Raw genomic sequence first — 21,179 nt, 5'->3', positions numbered from 1 at the left:
TATATACCAACAGCCTCAACACATACATTTTGTTACAAGCCTTCAGTTATCACTCAAATAACTTCCTTGTTTGTAAACTGTATTTGTATTGCTCATCAGCCTGCCATCTGCCTTGTCTGGGAAGTTTCAGAACTATATTTAAATCTCAAGCTACTATTGTTGGTAAGGTGAAACTATGTGCATTGATAACCCAATGACTGAAATTTTAAAAATAATTTTTAGATAAATTCAAAGAGTTTTAGCCATATTAGAATTTGTGAAGGACAAAACATGAAGTTGCCAAGCTCAAAAGCTTTGGCTCACCTGTGGCTCTCTCCTTGGAAAATTATGGATGTTTTCAGAACAGATCGATTCTGCAGTAATATCCCCTAGTTCTTTTCCCATTATATAGCAGTATATTATAAAGTAATACTTAACTAACTCCTAGGCACCACGCAGTGACATAGTAATATGGTGAGCATGCATGTTGCATTACAGCAATAATGAATATTTATGGAACAGCTTGATTTAAACATAGAAAACAGTTAAAAGTACAAATCAACAACAGTACTGAAAACAGGGATCAGAGATAAACTGCTGTAGTTGCAGAGGAAGGAAAAATATTTTAGTGCTGAAATATAGTTACAAACTCAGTCAAATAATAAAAGCTACAAGGCCTAATGTTTGACAAAGGACATTTCCAGTTAAATAAAATATGTATACACTGTATTATAGACCAAACTATGTAATACTTGTTCAACAAGGGGCACTTAATAGCAGCCTCTCTCATGCTGGTCTGTAGTGCATAAGGCAAATGATGTCAGTAATCAATGTTCAGTTTAAAAGCATCTTTCCACACAAATAAAATCAACTGCGGCACTGCAGGAAAAAGAGAAGCTATGTTTTAAAGACAGGGCATCTGAATCATCTTGCAAAAATTATGACAAGTTTTTTTGAAACCAAGAAGTGTCCCTAATTCTTAAGTTCATCATCTTTTGGTTTTTTCCTACTTATAACAGTTAGCATTTATGCAGCATGTTTCCTCTTCAAATGCTGTACAAACAATTATTTAGTCTCATACTGCGTAAATCACCAGTTACTCCAGTGGAATTGCACTGGCTAAACATGGTGCGAATGTCTGAGTAGGTCTGTGATGTGGTTCTAGGTCGGGGGCTGGCTTACATGGCCCCATAAGTCTGAAACCAGTTTTATTCAGCTACATCTGAAGAGGCCCAGGACCAGGAGACACACAGAGGTGTCTCTGGACTTGATCAGATCTCTTCACTTATAAAATACACAAGTATAAAATCTAATCTTAATCTAATACATTTTAATTTTAAAGTCACATCCTTTAAAGTGACTAAGAGTAAGCTAAGTTGCTCACGAGCGAAGACCTGGTGCAATGGATGTTAGCCTGGAGAGATTTATAATGGAAATGCTGGCACAAATGTGAGCAGAACACATCAGAATAAAAATGGAACACCCTTTTCTGATTAAACTGTAAAACATTAACGAGAACAGCACATGTGCATATCCTGCCTAGAGACTGGGAATACACTGCCCATGCCTTGCCTGCTATTGATTCTGTACAGACGAGTTTGCCCCAGGGCGGAGTTCAAGAAGAACACATATATATGTATATAGGTGCTTGTGTTGCATAGTTTTGACACACCCTTTTTCTGACATGTGATTAGGATATCCTAAACCCACCATGAAAATACCCAGGGGGGAAAAATGGTGCAATAAGGACTGAACCACATACTGTGCTTCTATGATTTTTTGGCACTAGCATCATCATCTTAACAGACTTTGCAATACAGAAAAACTGTCTGCTTGATAGGGTCCATCTTGATCTAAAGATTCCACCCAGTGTCTGTTGTAACTATCATTGTTTTGTGGATTCAACTCTGCAGCAGAGGCTTCATGTAGATGGGGATCATTGCAAGATCAAGGCCCAGAGTTTTTATCTATTAACACTGAGGATTAAAGGTAATAGACAATATTTTTAAATAAAGTGCTGTTCATCACCAACTCCACCAGAGAGGTCCTTTGGGGCCATCTGCCTGTCCCAAGTCAGGATAAAGGAGGAGGGTTGGGCGTGGGGCTAGCAACTCCACCCCGTAAAAAATTAATTTACTACAGAAACGCCAACAATAGAGATAACAGACTTTTAGCCTGGAAAAAGAAGGGCCTTCAACTCGAAGACGCATGATGCTGGGTGGTGAAAGTTGTGAGGAAGCCACTAAGCCGATTACCCTTCTTGCAACTAGGAGGATTACCATCAGTACATGGAACGTGAGGACCATGTATGAGTCAAGAAAGATGGCGCAGGTCGCAGCGGAGATGAGGAGCAACAACCTGACCCTAACTAGGCATTAGCGAGACAAGATGGACGCAAGCTGGACAGAGACGATTGTTGACAGGAGAGCTGTTGCTGTATTCCGGACATGAAGAGAGCGATGATCCAGACCTTCATAAATAGTTGCCTTAGAAGGATTCTCCAGATCCGCTGGCCAGACACCATCAGCAACATCTACCTCTTGGAGAGGACCCGTCAACTTCCAGCAGAGGAAGAAATTAGAAGGAGAAGATGGGGCTGGATAGGACACACACTACGCAAGCAGCCAACCAACATCACTAGACCGGCATTGCGGTGGAACCCCCAAGGCAAGCGGAAAAGAGGCCGTCCAAGAAACACCTGGCGACGCGACCTTCAGGTTGATAGCATAAAAATGGGCTATACCTGGAACCAGCTAGAGCAAATGGCCCAGGATAGAGGACTCTGGAGATCTGTGGTTGGCGGCCCATACCCCGATTGGGGTGACGGGCATGAGTGAGAGTGAGTGAGTCATCACCAGATCTCAAAGCATTTACAAAAATGGATGTACATCATATCCTCATTTTATAAAAATGGAGACTTGGGCACAGTGGCTTGCCCCATTACACACACAGAATCAGTGGCTGAGCGGGGAATAAAGCACAGTACTTCTCCCTACCCACTCCACCATGCCTCTTCTCATAACTATACAAAAATGCTATTCAGACAAATGCAGTGCAAATCTTTTTAAGCCATCAATTTTTAATTTTATAACGTAGATTTTAAAGGTCAGGCCCAAAATAACTAGCAATTTTGATGGCTCAATATTTGGGTGCCGAATTTGAGATGCTTGAAAGGCCCTAATTTTCAGAAAGTGGTCAGCAGTTGCCCTCTGAAAAATCTGGCCTCTAACATGTCACAGCTGGACACCCAAAATCACTAGTCACTTTTGAAAAAGTAGGCCTTACCCTTCTTCAGTGACGTCAAAAGGAGCATTTTTAAAAATTATGCATTAGATAAAATATTGAAAATAATAAATTGGACAAAAAAAGATTGAAAGAGAAACACGTTAAAGAAAAAAAATAACCTCCCCACACTATTCTTACCTTCAACAGCAATAGCACCATAAGACAAAGTGTGAAAAATCTAATTGCTTTTCAATATTATACTATTTAACATTTTCAAGCTGAGAAATGCAAAAGTAAAAAGACCAATCAATTTCATTTTTGTTTATTGTAAATTTCACTTTTAGTTTTGATAATATGGTTCAGTGCTATCAGTCTAAAAAAAAACTAAAGTGCTTACATTGGAATTTATTTGCTTTTTAACAATTAAATTTCATGTAAATATGCGTATGGGTATTAGGTTTATTGGATGTTAGTTTCACAAAACAATTTTTATATATTTTATGGACAAGATTATGCAACAGCAAGATAGCCATCTAAAATGCTTCTACAGAAAGATCAAAGACTTCATCCATAGGTCTCTTGTCCCACAGCAGGATTTCACTTTTTAAAATAACCTGCCCTTCTATTGTTCATTATTGCTTAATATGCATAATCATGTTGGGTTTTTTATTAGTGTTCAATAAGGCATGAGCTTTTTTTGGCAGGTTTTTATGATATGTGGTCAGGGTATGTGCCAGATCTTTCAGGGCTTGCAAAGAGTTCCCAATTATTTTGTTTAGTAAACTGAGGCATAAAAACCATAAGTAATTTGCTCAATATCACACAGCAAGTCAATGGCAGATCTAGGAATAGAATGCAGGAGTCAAACACTAGATACCACTCCATCCTTGTTTACACAGGTGCTTTCCCACACCAGGTCAAAAAAAAAAAAAAAAAAAAAAAGGAGTGAGAATGACTATTACACGAGCAGTTGAAACCCTCCATAACTCTGAATATTTTCCCCATGAAATTATGTGAAACCTACAGTATGTATTGTTCTCTCTCTTATGGTGTTATTTTTTCAGGTTTCAGACTTTTCCTGCAGTATTAGCATTATAGTGCAATTTAATTCCAAACTCTTTTCTTTCTATGGATCATCATCATCATCATCCATAAATTCAGGACATTCTGGTCTGGCATAACCAGACCTAACTTTCTGGTTTGCCTAAAGATTCAACAAACAGCACGAACAGTAGGGTTACCATACGTCCGGATTTTCCCGGACATGTCCGGCTTTTGGGGGCTCAAATCCCCGTCCGGGGGGAAATCCCCCAAAGCCGGGCATGTCCGGGAAAATCGGGAGGCTCGGCCGGGGCCTCTTTGTGCGGGGCCGGGGGCATGGTGCCCAGCCGGGCCAGGGTCGCAGTGCCGGGCCGGTCCGGGCCCGGGGAGCCGGGAGCCGGGCCGCGGGGCCGGGGAGCCGGGCCGGGGAGCCGGGCCGCGGGGCCGGGGAGCCGGGCCGCGGGGCTGGGAGCCGGGGTCGGGGAGCCGGGAGCCGGGGTCGGGGAGCCGGGGGGTGCACCGGGGGTGGTCGGCCAGGGCCCGAGCCGACCCAGGCTGGAGCCGCCGGGGGCCAGCCTGGGCCGCGCCTCCTTCTCCCCCCCCCCTTCCCTTACCTGCTTCAGGCTTCAAGCAGGGGAGGGGGCGGAGACTTTGGGAGGGGGCGGAGTTGGGGCGGGGGCATGGGCGGGGCTGGGGGCGGGGCCGGGCCCCCCGGGAGTGTCCTCCATTAGGAGGCACAAAATATGGTAACCCTAACTAACAGAACAAAAACGCTTATGTTTGTTTCTCATTCCCATGAAGTTAAATTCTTCCTCCCCAACAGGAAAATCAACATAAGATGTGAGTTAATCTGTGATATTTGTTTTGGAGGGGATTTGCTCAAGATCTGACAATATTCATCAGCAAAAATTAAAAAAATACAGCCGTATGTCTTCCAAGAGATGTGCATGCAATCAGGCAAACTACATTAGTATTTTTAACCATTTTGATACTGTGTAATTAACAAAGAGTTAATATTTAAAGAAATTGGTTCTTGTTCTCAAGAATAAATTACTTTGAAAACAAAAACTAGTGAATTTTAATCAAACCTATAAATTTAAGGGAGGTTAATTTTCTGATCATCATCATTTGCACAATAATACTTTGTAACCGTACTTTTCATCTGGAAATCTTCACAGATGTCACAGAAGATAATTAAGCCTATCACTGCTGTGAGGTAGGGAACGGTTTTAAAATGCATTTTACAAATGGGTAAACAACCACAGAGAGGTGAGGTGATTTTCTCTTGGGCACATAAATCAGTGGCAAGCCCAGAAGCAGAAGTCAGGAGACCTGACTCCCAATCCCTTCCTCTAATCACCAGATATCACTTTCTTTCCAATATTGGTACAGCTGATACAGTGGCCTTTTCTCTTCTGGGCCAGAAATTTATGGATTTAATTTCATACCAAAAACTTTAGCTCAAATGCAATACCTGTAATGCAGTTCTAGGTGAAGGTTATCTATTGTTTATTAAAGGTGCCCATCCTTCAGGTGGTATATTAAATCAAGGGCCTGTCTGTCTATACTTTAGGCTGTCCATGTCAAAGTTAAAGATCTCATGTTACTTTAAGGAAAAATAAAAAAAAGAGAGACTCTGGGATATATTACCCAAGTATCCTGAGCAACTTTCCCTATCTTGATAATACAGGTTCTAAAGTCCAGGGCTCGGTGTTCAAGTAACTAACTACAGAGTGTATAATGTCTGAATAGCTAACATAGTACTAAGAGCTACTAGTATCTACCAGCTTTGGAAATCACTCTGACGTACTTTAAATAAGACCGATACTATATAGTATCTTACTCTATTTCACCTCCAATGATTAATGAACAGCAGCAGCTAGTTCTCAGTTAGCAGTCTCTAGTGTACAAACTGAAAGAAAGCATAGAAGTTTCTTACTCCTGTATGTCAGGTATTCATTCTTCCTTCATCTAAAAATGTTAAAGAGCTAATGTACATTTAAGCTAGTGTATACTTAAAGCACTCAAAATCATTGAAATACAAGAGAGGCCTTTTAAAAAAAATAGATAAGCAACTTCTTTAATTTGTTCAAACATTCTTTAAAACTGGTTGTAACAAATTAAATAGACATTCAAACATTTTTTGTTGTACAGAGTGATCCATCATCATTTGTCAGCGTCCGCAGGGCACTGAACTGTTTTTAAAAAACAGAAAACACACCACACCACAGCGGAACCTATGAAATTAAATAAATGTTCCAGTTCTGAATGATCTATAAACCAAACAAACAAACTGTGCCCATCAAGTTAATTGCACTTAAATACGTATCATCCTCATATGCCAGATGTTGCCCAACTAATAATAGATAAAGCTCATACTGGACACCTGTGGTGGTTCGTTTAAGGAGACAACCACTGAACTATAAATTTTAAACAACCTGTGTGTATGTCCACTTTATTCACTTGCTAACTCAGACTCTTACCTACTCCAATTATCAGAATGGGACAATTATCTCCCATGTCGTACATACGGCACTCCCATTAATACACTCCAGAATGATATTAGCCTTTTTTACAACTGCATCACATTGTTGACTCATTCAATTTGTGATCCACTAGAACCCCCAAATCCTTTTCAGCAGTACTGCCACCTAGCCAGTTATTCCCCACTTACGCAGCTGTGCATTTGATTTTTCCTTCCCAACAAATGGCTTCCTTCAAAAAGGAAGAAATAACATTCTATCTTTACAGAACACCTTTTATCCCCAAAAGATCCCAAAGCGCTTCACAAACAAAATGGTATTCAAACAGATATTACTTTATCCCACTACTAAAATGCAGTTATCTCTGGGGTGAAACACAGCAGTTGTTTAACAGCATACAGCTGTTAAAGACAGGAAGTGAAGATTATTGTAGCCATCTAAAACTGCAGGTAGGATTGAGGTAGGCAGAATGCAACAAATAGAGTTGGAATTTGGCCACAAATAAAATGGCTCAAGCAAAAAATCTCTTTTCAGACTCTACACAGATTAACTCTGCTCTTCTAAACTACTCACTCTCTGAACAAGCATTTATCATCTCACAGATTCAGCTAGTTCCCCAACCAGCATTTTCACTTCCTGTCTTCTTTTGAGAAATGAATCTAGTATGTATCATCACTGTAAAAAATAAACATATGCAGGAAACTCCTGTAGGGGCCATTACTAATAACTAGGAGAAACACAGTCAGGCTGCAGAACTGATCATGGATCAACACCTTCAATAAAAGAAAGAATAAGGAAAGAGGAGAGGGTGAAGGACCTCAACTATCGAAGTCCTTCTCTCCAGAGATTAGGGGAAGAAGAGTCTGACCATCATTAGGGCACAATACAAAATTTGTGTTTTAGCACAAGCCTCCCCACAGTAATGAAGACAGAATGGCAGACCAGCTCCTTGCATGCCAGCCCGAATGCTATCCTATACAGACTGAGACACACCAGAGTCACCTTAGCTGATCCCTGGCTACCATCCAGGCTTTTTTTTTCAGCTTGGAAAAGAGACGACTAAGGGGAGATATAACTGAGGTCTATAAAATCATGACTGGTGTGGAGAAAGTAAATAAGAAAGTGTTATTTACGCCTTCTCATAATACAAGAACTAAGGGTCACCAAATGAAATTAATAGCAGGTTTAAAACAAACAAAAGGAAGTACTTTTTACACAACGCACAGTCAACCTGTGGAACTCCTTGCCAGAGGATGTTGTGAAGGCCAAGACCATAACAGGGGTCAAAAAGAACTAGATAAATTAATGGAGGATAGGTCCATCAATGGCTATTAGCCAAGATGGGCAGGGATGGTGTCCCTAGCCTCTGTTTGCCAGAAGCTGGGAATGGCAACAAGGAATGAATCACTTGATGATTACCTGTTCTGTTCATTCCCTCTGGGGCACCTGGCATTGGTCACTGTTGGAAAACAGGATACTAGGCTAGATTTACCTTTGGTCTGACCCAGTATGGCTGTTCTTATGAGTTCTTCCATTGACCTAGCCACCATCTCTCAAGGGGGTGGATTAACTACAGCGACGGAAAAACCTTCCATTGTTGCAGTAAGTGTCTATGCTATGGCTCTGCAGCGGTAATGTAGACAAGCCCTGATATCACCCACTGGATTTTGAGTGTGCAAGGAGAGTTACTCACTGTACAAATTCACAGAAGCAGTGTTTGAACAATTACACCTATATTTTAGTTGCAAAAGACGCACTGGGAATATTCGGCAGGTTTTCTCCGCAGGGGATATTCAGCTGCTTCAGACCCTTACATTGGCTTGCACCATCATTCCCCACAGAAAGCTTCTAACTATTGAACAGCTGGTGCTTTAGCAGCTTGGGGGTTTGCAGGTCTGAGTCAGTTCCTTACAGCTTTATTGTGGCTTCTTACAGATAAAGGCAACACCCAACAGGAAGAGAAAAACAAATAAGATCAAAACCTAATAAAGTCATTTTACCATAGTGTGCAAGAATCTAAATGATTAGACTCCGAAACAATCCCTGGAGATGCAGCACAACTCCTGAGGAGTCTCCACATACAAGAGAGAAACTCAAACATATTGAAAAGTTCCTCTACTAAGGCTGCAGTACTGTGCATAGGAGGAAGAGGACCAACCCAGAAAACACTTCACATCCTTAGAGTTTTGAAATGTTATGAAGAAAAGTACTAGACAAGTGCAAACAATTAGAGAAATTGGTTATCTTCACCACATCACAGCACAGATGGGAAGTTGGAAGGCATCACTGTAGCTCCAGATAAATCACTGAACTTTTCCTGATGCCTACATGTCATGATGATGGGTGAACAATATATAGATCTAGGAGATTCTGAACAAAGGAGAAATTAGGAATTGTACTAGGTGGCCTGCCACACCTGCAGTTTTACACCTACTGCCCTTGTTGCAGCTTTCAGAGGACAAGAGTTATGCCTGTAAAACCCATTAGTTCTAAACTGTTTAAACAAGGTGCAGTTCCACAAACACAACTATACAAGGGGAAGGGCTGTAGCAGCCACTATTTATCAGGTGCTGTGGCTAGCCAATAGAAGGCACCTCAAAGCCAGACCATTTGCAAATTTTGCAAAGCCTTTGCCTATAGGGATTACTTCAAAAAAACGTGGCTTGTCCATGGATTTCTGTTGTATCTACTCTTTACACAACATTAAGAATATGAGGAACACCCCCCGCCCCAGAGTCTACCCCCCAGAGTTAGGTTCTGGTAGCTTCCGCAATAGAAAACACAGAAACCCACGAGAGGGGTTCCAAAATATTTAAATGAATACTACCCAATTCCTGTACACTAACATTTCCATAACTTCTGACTGTGTGTGGCTCAAAAGCTTGCATCTCTTATCACCAGAAGTGGGTCCAATAAAAGATATTACCTCACCCACCTTGTCTCTAACTTTCCCACAACTAATACAGAAAATTTCCCAGAAATCACCATGACAAATGATAATTGCAACCATAATGATGTTTGGAAGGTATGTATTGTTTTAAAAAACAGTACTTATGAAGCAGAGAACTGAAATGTTACTTTGTCATGGCCACATGAATTGTGAACTAAACAAGACACCTAAACTGCTTGTTGGTATATCAAAAACCAATATTTTCTTTTAACTCTCAGCTATTTTACATGATCAGTAGTACCTGGAAAGGAATGGAAAGTAGTTAATGTGCAAAGAGTTCTTTCTGCGCACACTGCAAATGGGAAGCATGAAAGTATTTTCTCACTTTTAGCCTTCAGATCATTACTGAGTTTAAAGATAAAAGGGGAGAGCGGGGAGACCATAACAGAAGGAGGTATTCACACAACTTTCTACCACAAGCCAGACTGTCACCTGCACAGAGTATGACACAGAAAGTTATTAATGAAGTGAAGTATTAATTGATCATGAAATTCTAGCAGCAATCTGCACTCTCATCTTAATCTGTTGGGTGTAGTATAACTGGAAGGGGGAGGGAATAATCTCACTCCCACACAGCCAGTTCCTTTTTAGTCGGGTAGAAACCTGACATCACTTTCTGGTTCAGGGACAGGGATAACCAGGAAATATGTGCCTTCTATACCCCCTCTCTCATCCAAGTTTCAGTGAATAAGGTGGACGCTTTAGCCTGCATGGCTGTCAATCGAACCCTGTTCACAAGCACTAAATAAAATAACTAAAATAATAATAGTGTTGAAGCACATTTTCACTCAGAACATGCTTATATTCCAAGTATGTATAATCTACTAATTTTTACATATTTTCAGATTAAATGAAGAAATGTGTAAGAGACTGTACTGAGAAACCAACGACTGCACAGCCTTTTCTGATACTAGTGTGGTATGTTTTTAACGCTGGCAGTCAAGCCACACAAAATAATCTACTTCCAATGCAGATGGATAGAACTAGCTAATCTCCTCCCCGACATGCCAAATAGGTTGCTGTGCACGTGGCCCACTATCGGTAAGAGTCCAAGAAGCAAACGTGCCAGGTTCTTTAATGGACCTTAGTCTTCTGCAACTTGGCACATAGCACAGACATTGCACAACTAGGATGGCAGTTACTTCTGGAATTCAGAACTCAAACTGGGACTAATATTTTGAAAAAGATAATATTAAGGTTACAAAGCAGACACAGAAAGCTCCTTTACCAAAGAAGTTTGTCAGGACTCCAAAGGCCAATTTCTGCTCACTTACGCCCAGGAGGTTGAAACCAACTAAGTTACATAGCTGTAAGCGACAGCAGAGTTTGGTCCCATGTATATAGCTCTTCCCTTCAACCAACTGATCCTGTAACAATGATGCCCTTGTTAAACTTTGTTCTCCCTTGCTCCAATTGCCTTGTTCCATCACTTCTTGCGCCCTGCTTTTTTCTTCAGCCTTCCTTCATTCTCCATGCATAATCTCCAGCTGCTCAAGGATTCTCTGTTTATATTAAACCATTAAAAGGGTGTTTATGTGGTGCTGCTCCTTATGCGCTGCAGCAGCCACCTTAGATAGCAAGGGTGCAATCGTGAAGCCTTGAGCTGAACCCTGAAGGTGAGTCAACTATTTTAGGCTTGATACACTTGTCAGTGTTCCTTTATTTCCAATGCCCTATTTGTTTTACCTACTAACAGGTTAAAAATTCATAAGCATATGCAACTCTTAATTCAAAATCTCCAATTAATTTTAATTATTTGAGGCACAATATTTTTCAGCTAAGACTTTTAAACTGACAGACCCATTGCAAATTACTGAAGTTTGTGAGTTAGCAAGTAAAAAAGAAACCAGGAATGCTGCATCACAAGATCTACTTTATTCACAAACAACTATACAGTCACCTGGAACAACTGATAGGTGCTTAGTATAAAACAACAGAAATAAGTTGATTTCATAATTTAAATTCCTTCATGGCATATTTGTAAATATCAATAGATTATTGAAAAATTAACATGTATAAATGTCTAAATCCAAATTTTCATTATTCATGCTGTTTTCTTGGATTCTGCACTTCACATTGGACAATGAAAATAGACAAGTCAGTTTCACTTGTGTTTATTGGTGTACTTCAGCACTACCCAAAGGCCGCAGTGTCTGGGTTGCAAACACTGAACAGAAATGCTTATTTGTTTTTCAAAAAAAAAAAAAAAAAAAAAAAAAAAAAAAAAAAACCTGCTCAACTGGAATTTTTTAAAATGCCCAATGAAAATATTAGCATGAGATCTTATAAAAACTTGTATTTACAAAGCCTAAACTTAAGACAAGTTTAACCTGATGGTACCCAGAGAAACAGACTGCTCCACCATAAAAAACACTACAGCTCCAATCCTGAGATGAGCTCCAGGTATAGGGGTCCACTTCTTCAGATTTCATTTCAGCACTGGGGCCTAAATAGCTATAATTCAATACAAATTCTTAAAATAGATTCTCATTTCACATTACAATCATAGTCCAAGGAGATGTAATACAACACATTGCCAGAGATATATGGCAGGATGGAGAATTAACAGGGCAAGACGACAGACCAAGTTATACCTCTTTAGTGAATAGCAGAAAAGATGATTATACAGAACACGTGAAAAGCTTAGTTTGGCTCAAAAAGCCACCCGCTGTGGAATCGATTATGAATTTCGATCAGCAGGATAGCTCCTTGCTAACTGTGAATTTCCATCCCATTGGTAAAGTTACATGAAAGATTCACAAGAAGAACAGGAGTACTTGTGGCACCTTAGAGACTAACAAATTTATTTCAGCACAAGCTTTCGTGGGCTACAGCTCACTTCTTCAGATGCAGCTTATGCTGAAATAAATTTGTTAGTCTCTAAGGTGCCACAAGTACTCCTGGTTTTTTTGCGGATACAGACTAACACGGCTGCTACTTTGAAACATGAAAGATTCAGAGTATTAAAGAAACTATATTGCTCCTTTTGGGATTCTAAACAAGAAATTGTTTCTTTAAATAAAAGCTAAAAAGATGGGGAATAATGATGGTGTTATCTGATATTTTAACTAGAAACCCAAATTTCTAGGTATTCTTCATGCCTTTACCAAGTTAAGCTTCAACAAATGTTCTTGAGTACTGAATGTTAATCAGGATATAATGGAAGAGGGTTGGGTCTTTTAAGCGCTTGTTGCCACTAGCATAACAAACCTCCTCTAGACTCACTACCTCTTTGAGGGAAATAAATAAATAAATAAATTACAAACCAATAAAGAAATGAGTCAAAACTAATTTGAATTAAAACAAAGCCAAAATAAAGTTGTGTTACAAATTCTGATATGTTTATGTATTTGTGCACAGCTGAGTATCAAACAGGGTATTATCTATCATTTAGGAAACCTCTGTATGGGTTATCAGGTAAGTGCCCTATTTCGCTTTTAAGACTAGAGAAGTTTGTCTAGAAAATACTGGTTTAATGAAGATCAAATTCCTATGAGAATAGTTTCCTCCATTAATTTAGCTTTGTTTAAAGACATTGGCCTATATTTCAGAAGTACTAAGCACCCATATCCTACTGAAGTCAATGGAAGCAGCAGTTTTGAAAAAAAATCAGGCCACTGATTCCTTAAAGTTTTAGTTCTGTAACTTAGAAAGATGTCATATTATTGGAGTGCTTATCACTAGGGGCTCCTCAGGTGCGAGTAAACAACACAGAAAAGTATTCCAGCTATCCACAATATGTCCCAAACCTTTTGCTTCATTGAAAGAGCTCAGACACCAGGGATGCCATGAATTAGCTGTGAGCTAGAATAGCAGTCTGAATATTGCTTCCTGTTACTTCAATAAAACAGCTTACAGTTTGTTAGTAAGCCAATCACAATGCCATGTGTTACCAGTAAATGATTTCCACTTTTTAAATAAGAAAGTGTTTGGAAGAGATTATAAATGCGTTTACAGTAAATTCAACTTGCAAGGCTTGGTGGGATAAAAACACTGACATTTTGCTAGGTTTAAATAAATCTTCACAACTTCGCTGCTAACTAAAGCACTAACATAAAACTGTTGAAAGTATAAACTATTAACAAAAGATCAAATCCTGCATTCCTTGGGCACCCAATACTCACTATTTCAATGGAATGCAGAATAAGACTGTATATTTATATTTGGAAATATTCTAGCAAAAGTAGAGTCTAAGCCTATTCCCACTGACTTCTATGGGAGCAGAATCAAGCACTTTAGCTACAGCAAAGACCAGAAATATAACTTGTGCTCCAGGAGACAAGGTGTGGACAAAGTAATATATTTTTAAAATGAGCATCTGCACAATACTGGAAACATTTAGCATAATCATCACGTGGTCTATGATTCAGGGAGCCGATTTTGTCAGCTAGTGCTCTAATTACATTGCTGGCTACAGGCTGAGAGTCACTGCATAATAAAACCAAGCCACTAAATAAATTTTGTAAAATTGAATGAACTAATTTTGCAGCATTAGTAATTAAGTTGATTCTTAACGGAAAGCTGACAAAAAAAAAAAGCTACTTTACACTTTCTTTAGAAAATTAAATAAAATCTAGCGAGCCTTATGACCTTAAAAAAAAAAATCTAGCAACTATCTGTCGGTTATTTCTAGAGTCCCCATCACTGCAGTGTCTAGGCACTGGTGAGTCTTCATAATTGTGTGCATGCACATGACAAGAACATGTCCGTACACATCATGCTGTACCTCTATTCCCAGGAGCAGGCAGGGTATTGAACTATACGTAAATTCCACTCTTACAGGATTCTATCCTCTTTCTAGGTCAAATTCTGAGATGTGCTGAGCATCATCAACTCCTAAGAAAGCCAATGGACTGAGGCCTCTCTGGGGAAACAGAACTTGTTTAAATATTCACAAGAACACTAGAGCCAGGAAGGGTAAGGACAGAATGATACATATGCGCATCTGTACATTAAGCCACACTTGTCAGGTCTAATCTTAGGTACATGCATCTTGTTAGTATTCCTCTAAAGGAATATAAACAGTAATTATTACAATGAGCTACCAAATGTATCAGCAATTCAAACCATATATACTGATGTTATTCTACATAAACCTTAAAAAATAGGTCTCTTTTCATTAAGTCTTAATACTGTCTCACCTTAGTTTTCACGCATGTTTGGCAACTTAACTAATACTGCCTGATGACAGAAAAAATGCTGCAGAAGAAAACATCTGATCAGGGCTGGGGTTTTCCACTTTCTAGAACATGCTGCATGTGTTGCACCTTATGTATGTTATTAGACAGCATTAAAACTCAGCCCACAGCCCACGGTAGGGGACATACCAGTGTTCTAAACACTCATTTTATCCTTAACAAGAGGTTGCTATTTTTGAGCTGTATAATCTTCAAAGGCAAACAGGGAGAATTCAGGATGTTCCGCTATAGCACTGATCACAAGGAAAGGGTTAAACTAACTAGCTTTCTTAAAGATATTTATCTTCTCAGTTCACCATAACACACTTTCTTTCAAATTCCAGTGTTATATTTCAGTGCTCTAGAATATTTAGTGCGGCACCAGTGACTATTTATAGGCCACTCTGTTAGACTCTTCACTGTTGTATCTAAGATGTTGCTCCCTCATAACGTCCTTCCATGTATTGCTTGGGCAATTCCAAGAACTGCTCACTGAGTCGCCTAAAGAATGAGGAAGGCCATGTTAAAATACAAGAAAAAATAAATATAAATATAAACTACAAACAACAGCAATGGTATCACACAAAATGACAAAGGCTGGGAAATTAGCACAGAAACTTCCACAACAGAATGTCCCCATTACTTTTTCTTAATATGTTCGTCTATGTCTGTCCAGTTATTTGGGTGATCTGCGTTTTCTAGACTGTTCCATGTTGTTCACATCTTACTTCAATGTTATAGTGATACCAAAAATTATATGCCAGTTGGCCATTTTCATATGTATTTATTATCCAAATGAGCTCTTCTGGTCAATTACCTTAATTATTGTCTGGGATGGGGGGGGTGGGGGGGGGAGACTGGGACTGGCTGAGCATTGAGAGTGGGAGATGGAGAGGGAAAGGGAGGGGACAGGGAGGTAGTAGGGGCGGGAATGGAACTAGCCAGGCAAGGAGACTGGGACTGAGAACCAGTGGGGTAGTGAAAATAGGGAGTGGGAACAGATCTGACAGGGAGCCAAGGAGCAGGGGAAGAACTTGGATGGGCTGGTCAAAGAGACTGGGACAAGGATCTGGGGGGTGCGGGAAGAATATCCAGATTGGCCCAAGAGCCCAGGGAGGGAGATTGGAACTGGGAGCCCGTGGGAATAGGGAATGTGGGGTGTGACTGGAGGCCAGGGTAGGAGAAAGACAAATTGAATAAGGAATTGGGATGTGGGGACTGGTTGGGAAAGGAGACCGAGGACAAGGAGCTGAGGGCCTGGAGAACTTGGAATGGCTGGTCAAGAAGACTGTACCTGGGCATGGGGAGGAGACTGGGAGGGGCATTCCAGAGGGGTGAGACTAGGACGTACAAAAAGATTAAGATTAGAAGCCTGAGGAGTAGAGACTTGTACGTGCAAGGTGAAGAGACTGGGACAAGGAGCAAGGGATGGGGAAGAGACAGGACTGGTAGGAGAGGATAAGGCAGAAGGGTTATGCTTGAGGGGAGTGGGCAGAAAAGTCTGTGCCTACTAGAGCATGTTCCCCTACAGAGCCTAGAGTAGAACCCAAGTTCCCTGAGTCTCATTATTCCTCTGCTGTCAGCAAATATCTTTGAAACCCACTGACAAAGTGTCTCATCCCCCTCTACTGCCAGTCCATGTGATAGAATTGTACGACTGGAAGGGACCTCGAGAGGTCATCTAGTCCAGTCCCCTGCACTCATGGCAGGACTAAGTATTATCTAGACCATCCCTGACAGATATTTATCTAATCTACTCTTAAAAATCTCCAGTGATGGAGATTCCACAACCTCTCTAGGCAACCACTCTGATAGTTGGGAAGTTTCTCCTAATATCCAACCTAAATCACCCTTGCTGCAACTTAAGCCCATTGCTTCTTGTCCTATCCTCAGAGGTCTGTCCCCTCTCAGTCTTCTCTGCTCCAGATTAAACAAACCCAATTTTTCCAGCCTTCCCTAATATTTGCTAGACCTTTAATCATTTTCGTTGCTCTTCTCTGGACTTCTCCACATCTTTCCTGAAATGTGGTGCCCAGAACTGGACACAGTACTCCAGTTGAGACCTAATCAACGCGGAATAGAGTGGAAGAATTATTTTGTGTCTTGTTCACAACACTCCTGCTAATACATCCCAGAATGGTGTTTGCTTTTTTTTGCAACAGTGTTGCTATGTTGACTCATATGTAGCTTGTGATCCACTATGACCCCCAGATCCCTTTCTGCAGTACTCCTTCCTAGGCAGTCATTTCCCATTTTGTATGTGTGCAACTGATTGTTCCTTACTAACTGGAGTACTCTGCATTTATCCTTATTGAATTTCACCCTCTTTACTTCAGACCATTTCTCCAGTTTGTCCAGCTCATTTTGACTTTTAATCCTATCATCCAAAGCACTTGCAACTCCATCCAGCTTGGTATCGTCTGCAAACTTTGTAAGTGTACGGTCTATCCCATTATCTAAATCATTGATGATAAATCAGATACTGAACAGAACTGATCTCTGGGGGACCCTACTCGATATGCCCTTCCAGCTTGACTGTGAACCACTGATAACTACTTATTACTGATATCCGTTACTCTGTTAGCTCAAGTGACAGTGGTCTGTGTGGTGGACCTAAAGGTTGCAACTCTCTTGATGATCCATATGGATGTTCATATGAAGGAATTTGTTTTTTTCCCTCCCCAACTTCTGCAATAAATGACATAGGGGTCCTACAGACAGCAGTTTCTTCAATTGCATAACCCCGATTCATTCTCAGAGCAGATCCATCCTGTGCACTGAATGAGGCAGGGTCCTGTGGAAAAAATAGTATATGGTTATGTAATTAAATACTGTATCATAATGCATGTGTACAAGGGGGCTAAATTAAGGTTGCCCAGGCAACCATAATTCTGGCATTTCCCTGAAGTTGAGTGCTGTAATGTTAATAATGTTCTTTTAATGTAGTTTTGTGCATGTGTAATATAAATTTAAGTTATACATTTCCAATGGGTGGGAAAAATTGTTTCTACAAAATATATTTTTTCAAGTCATCTTTACCTGACTGGATGGAAGTTCCTTCTCAGAGCCATTACAGCACAGATGAAATATAGACAGAGTTTTGCACTGATCTCTTATGATTTGTTAGTGTTAATATGGATTAATTTTAAAGTAACTGCAGCTTGTGAATAAAACCTAGATAGCCTAACCTATTTTTAGGATGGAGCAAAGGGGAGGGGAAGCAGAAGGGAAAAGGAGTTTCATTTCAAGCCCAGCACCAGCAATCCTAATTGTAACTAAGGAGTATTAATGTGATCTAGTGACTAGGGCTTTACTCTGGGACTCAGGAGACCTGGGTTCTAGTCTCAGTTGTGCAAGCGACCTTGGACAATTGCTCCTTGCTTGTGTCTCCTTCTGTAATGGATAATAATCATACCTGTGACTAAACATTTTTTTCCTAAAAACAAATAAAAGGCTGTCCCTGGACAAAATCATACATGCCAAGTTTTAGGTTGGAAAGAATTATCATAGTCAAGTTATAAACTTCTACCTACAAAAAGCACCAATATTAACTATGGTCCCAATCCCACACTGTGCCCCTCATGAGCAAACAAACGACTGTGCTCATACAGTGCCTGTTGATTTCAATGGACTCTGAATGGGCTCAGCAGTCCACCCAGGCAAATCATCCTGCAAGATTTAGGCCTATAGCAGCATGAAATTAAATGGGGTTTGCAAATGTGTCTGGACCAGGTTTCATTTATAAGACGGACCCTGCCAGGCATAGGTGCTAGAAGTAGGGGTGCTGCTGTACCCCCTGGCTTGAAGTGGTTTCCATCATATACAGGATTTACAGTTTGGTTCAATGGCTCTCAGCACCCCCACTATACAAACTGTTCCTGCACCCCTGCTACCAGGCCCAAAATTTAGGTTTTTCTGATGGTGTTGGCATGGTGAGAATTTTACAAAACTTACTATTAATCTTTTTTTTCCAACATTAAAACACAGCGGGGGATTAGGAGACTATTCAAAGTTTTCCTCTGCAGTGCTCCAAATGCAATAGCGACGTGCTACGCAATGAAACTCACCAATTTAGATAAACTGTCCAAACTGACTAGAATAAAAGAAGCAGCTCTCCATTTATGTTGGTTACATCTTTTTTTCCTTTGAAGTAACCATATAACTATACCTAAAATTCAATACAAACTATGTATACAAAAATCATCCTAAATGGTGAAAGGCAAATTAGATTACCAAAACAAGGAGCATAGAGAAAAATATCTAAGGTATTACCATTACACAAAGATTTTTACGGTAATTTATCTTGACAGTATGCTTTCAACTTTTGCTCTTTTCCTAATTGAGCAACAGTACAAAACACTTTAGAGTTTCACTGTTAAGCATGTTTACTTTTAAAAAGGGGAGTGGAGCTGTGTAGGGAAAAAGAAAGCCTCCAGCTTTGCTTAACCTGAACTATAACCCCATCTATCAAATCGGTATTTTCAGGTGAACAACAAGCAAGCCATTATACCTGCTTAAAAAGCATAACCTTAAAACACCCCTCTCCCAGATTCAGGTATAGCTCAAATACCAAGAACTGCATGGCAGCTGGTCCTTTTCACTATCACTGGATCCATGAAGGTCACGAAATAGAGGGTCTTTTTCAGGAATGGGATTTTTGAAGAATAGAAATTTGATCTAAACACACTTTTTTAAAAGCAAATAATTTAAAACAACCTGTCTCTGTAGCGAAAGCTAATTGCCATATTAAATTTATCTGCAAAAAGAATTCACTTGTTAAACACACTATCTACCTCGGTGAGTCCATGGCTACATTCTTTCCCATAGCCTCTTGATGCCCAATGATGCAAATCCACGCACAACCTGATTATTTTTCAAGAGAGTTTGTGATAGTGCATGGTTCACTTGCTTTTCACCCCTAGAGATCAAGTTTCAAATTCTGAATAAGAGTCCCCTCTATATATTTGTTCACATCACAAAGTCATCAAGTGCACATTTAGCATAACTGGCAATTTTTGGTCAAGAGAGCATGGAAGTAAAACAACAAGAGCTGCACATTGGGAATGCAGTGGACTGGCTGAGTTGTGTGGGAGACACTTCATCATTTTTATCTCCACCATCAAGAGTGTTTAGGTGTTTCAGAGAATGCAAGAAGACAAGGCCTCTGATTTGAAGAGCTTACAATCTAAACAGAAATCTACAGATGAAGGACAGGAGACAGCAAACAACAAAAAAGTGAAGGGACTAAGCTGTGATGTTTTATCACATCTATCTAGTTGCTTTATTTGTCTACATTATTTTATCCATCACCAGTTTTGTTCATGCTTCTTTAACCATCACCCATCTGCTTGCTACCAAGTTCATTCTATTTTTGGTTTGAAAATTAGTATATATACCCATTTTTGCAGCAAATATTTAGATAGCATATTATGAGTAACCATGGCAGATAGCAAGTGGGTACACAGCTGCGTGTTTAGGACAGAAGTGAAACCGAGAACGTCATCCACATGCATGCGTATACAGAGTCATTGGGCATTCAACGGGAGAAAACGGAGATCACACAATGACGTTTAAATAGGCAAATAAACAGCTTTACAAAGATATACAAAAATTATCGCCATTATTATTATGCAGACGCAGGCGGCTGTCTGACTTTGCAGATGTGACCTACATAAGTTACAGTAACCTCTTGGCAAGCCCTAGCCAAACACACCCAGATGGCAGCTCCCCTCTTACATATTCCCACATACACCCACAGCTAAGGGAGCAGCTCCTCTCTGTTCAACTCCCTTCACACAGTATCCTTGTGGAACTGGGGGGAGCAATTCCCTCCTCTCTCTGTTCACACTGTAACTCAGGCTGAGAGTACTTCCCCATATCTCTGTCCCACACCCTGAGCCCAGGGGATCACCCCTACCTTCATAGGCCTGGAGCAATTCTCTCTCACCCCCCCCCAAGGGATGCTCAGCCCTGACCCCCCCCACACACTCTTTTATACCCATCTCCTACACAGCCAGAGACACAGCCTGAGCAACTACCCCAGAGTTGGGGAGGACACAGCTCCTCAGTCACCACCCCAGCTGCCACCAGAACTCTTGCCAGAGCCCCAGGGAGCTGGGTGCCAGTTTGGACAGGGCTCTCGAGACTGGGGAGGGGGAGTACGCAGCCTGACCAGAGAAGGGTTCCCTCAACCAGCGCAGGGGGATACATGGGGTAACTCGCCCATCTCCGCCCTGGGAGTGGGGGTGCCGGGGGCAAGTCCCCACTCTCTATGCCCCCCTCCCAGCCCCGGGTGGGGCAAGGGATGTCGGGGGGCAACTCCCC

At 40.7% G+C, this 21,179-nt stretch overlaps 1 protein-coding gene across 1 annotated transcript in view; it reads right to left on the bottom strand.

Annotated features, from left to right (window-relative positions):
* ERN1 (endoplasmic reticulum to nucleus signaling 1) overlaps positions 1 to 21,179 on the bottom strand; it is a 59,340-nt gene that overhangs the window by 37,820 nt on the left and 341 nt on the right. The window lies entirely within an intron of this gene.

The sequence above is a fragment of the Malaclemys terrapin genome, chromosome 13 (assembly GCF_027887155.1).
Source record: "Malaclemys terrapin pileata isolate rMalTer1 chromosome 13, rMalTer1.hap1, whole genome shotgun sequence".
NCBI classification, from domain to species: domain Eukaryota; kingdom Metazoa; phylum Chordata; order Testudines; family Emydidae; genus Malaclemys; species Malaclemys terrapin.
This window is presented reverse-complemented; position numbering and strand designations above follow the sequence as displayed.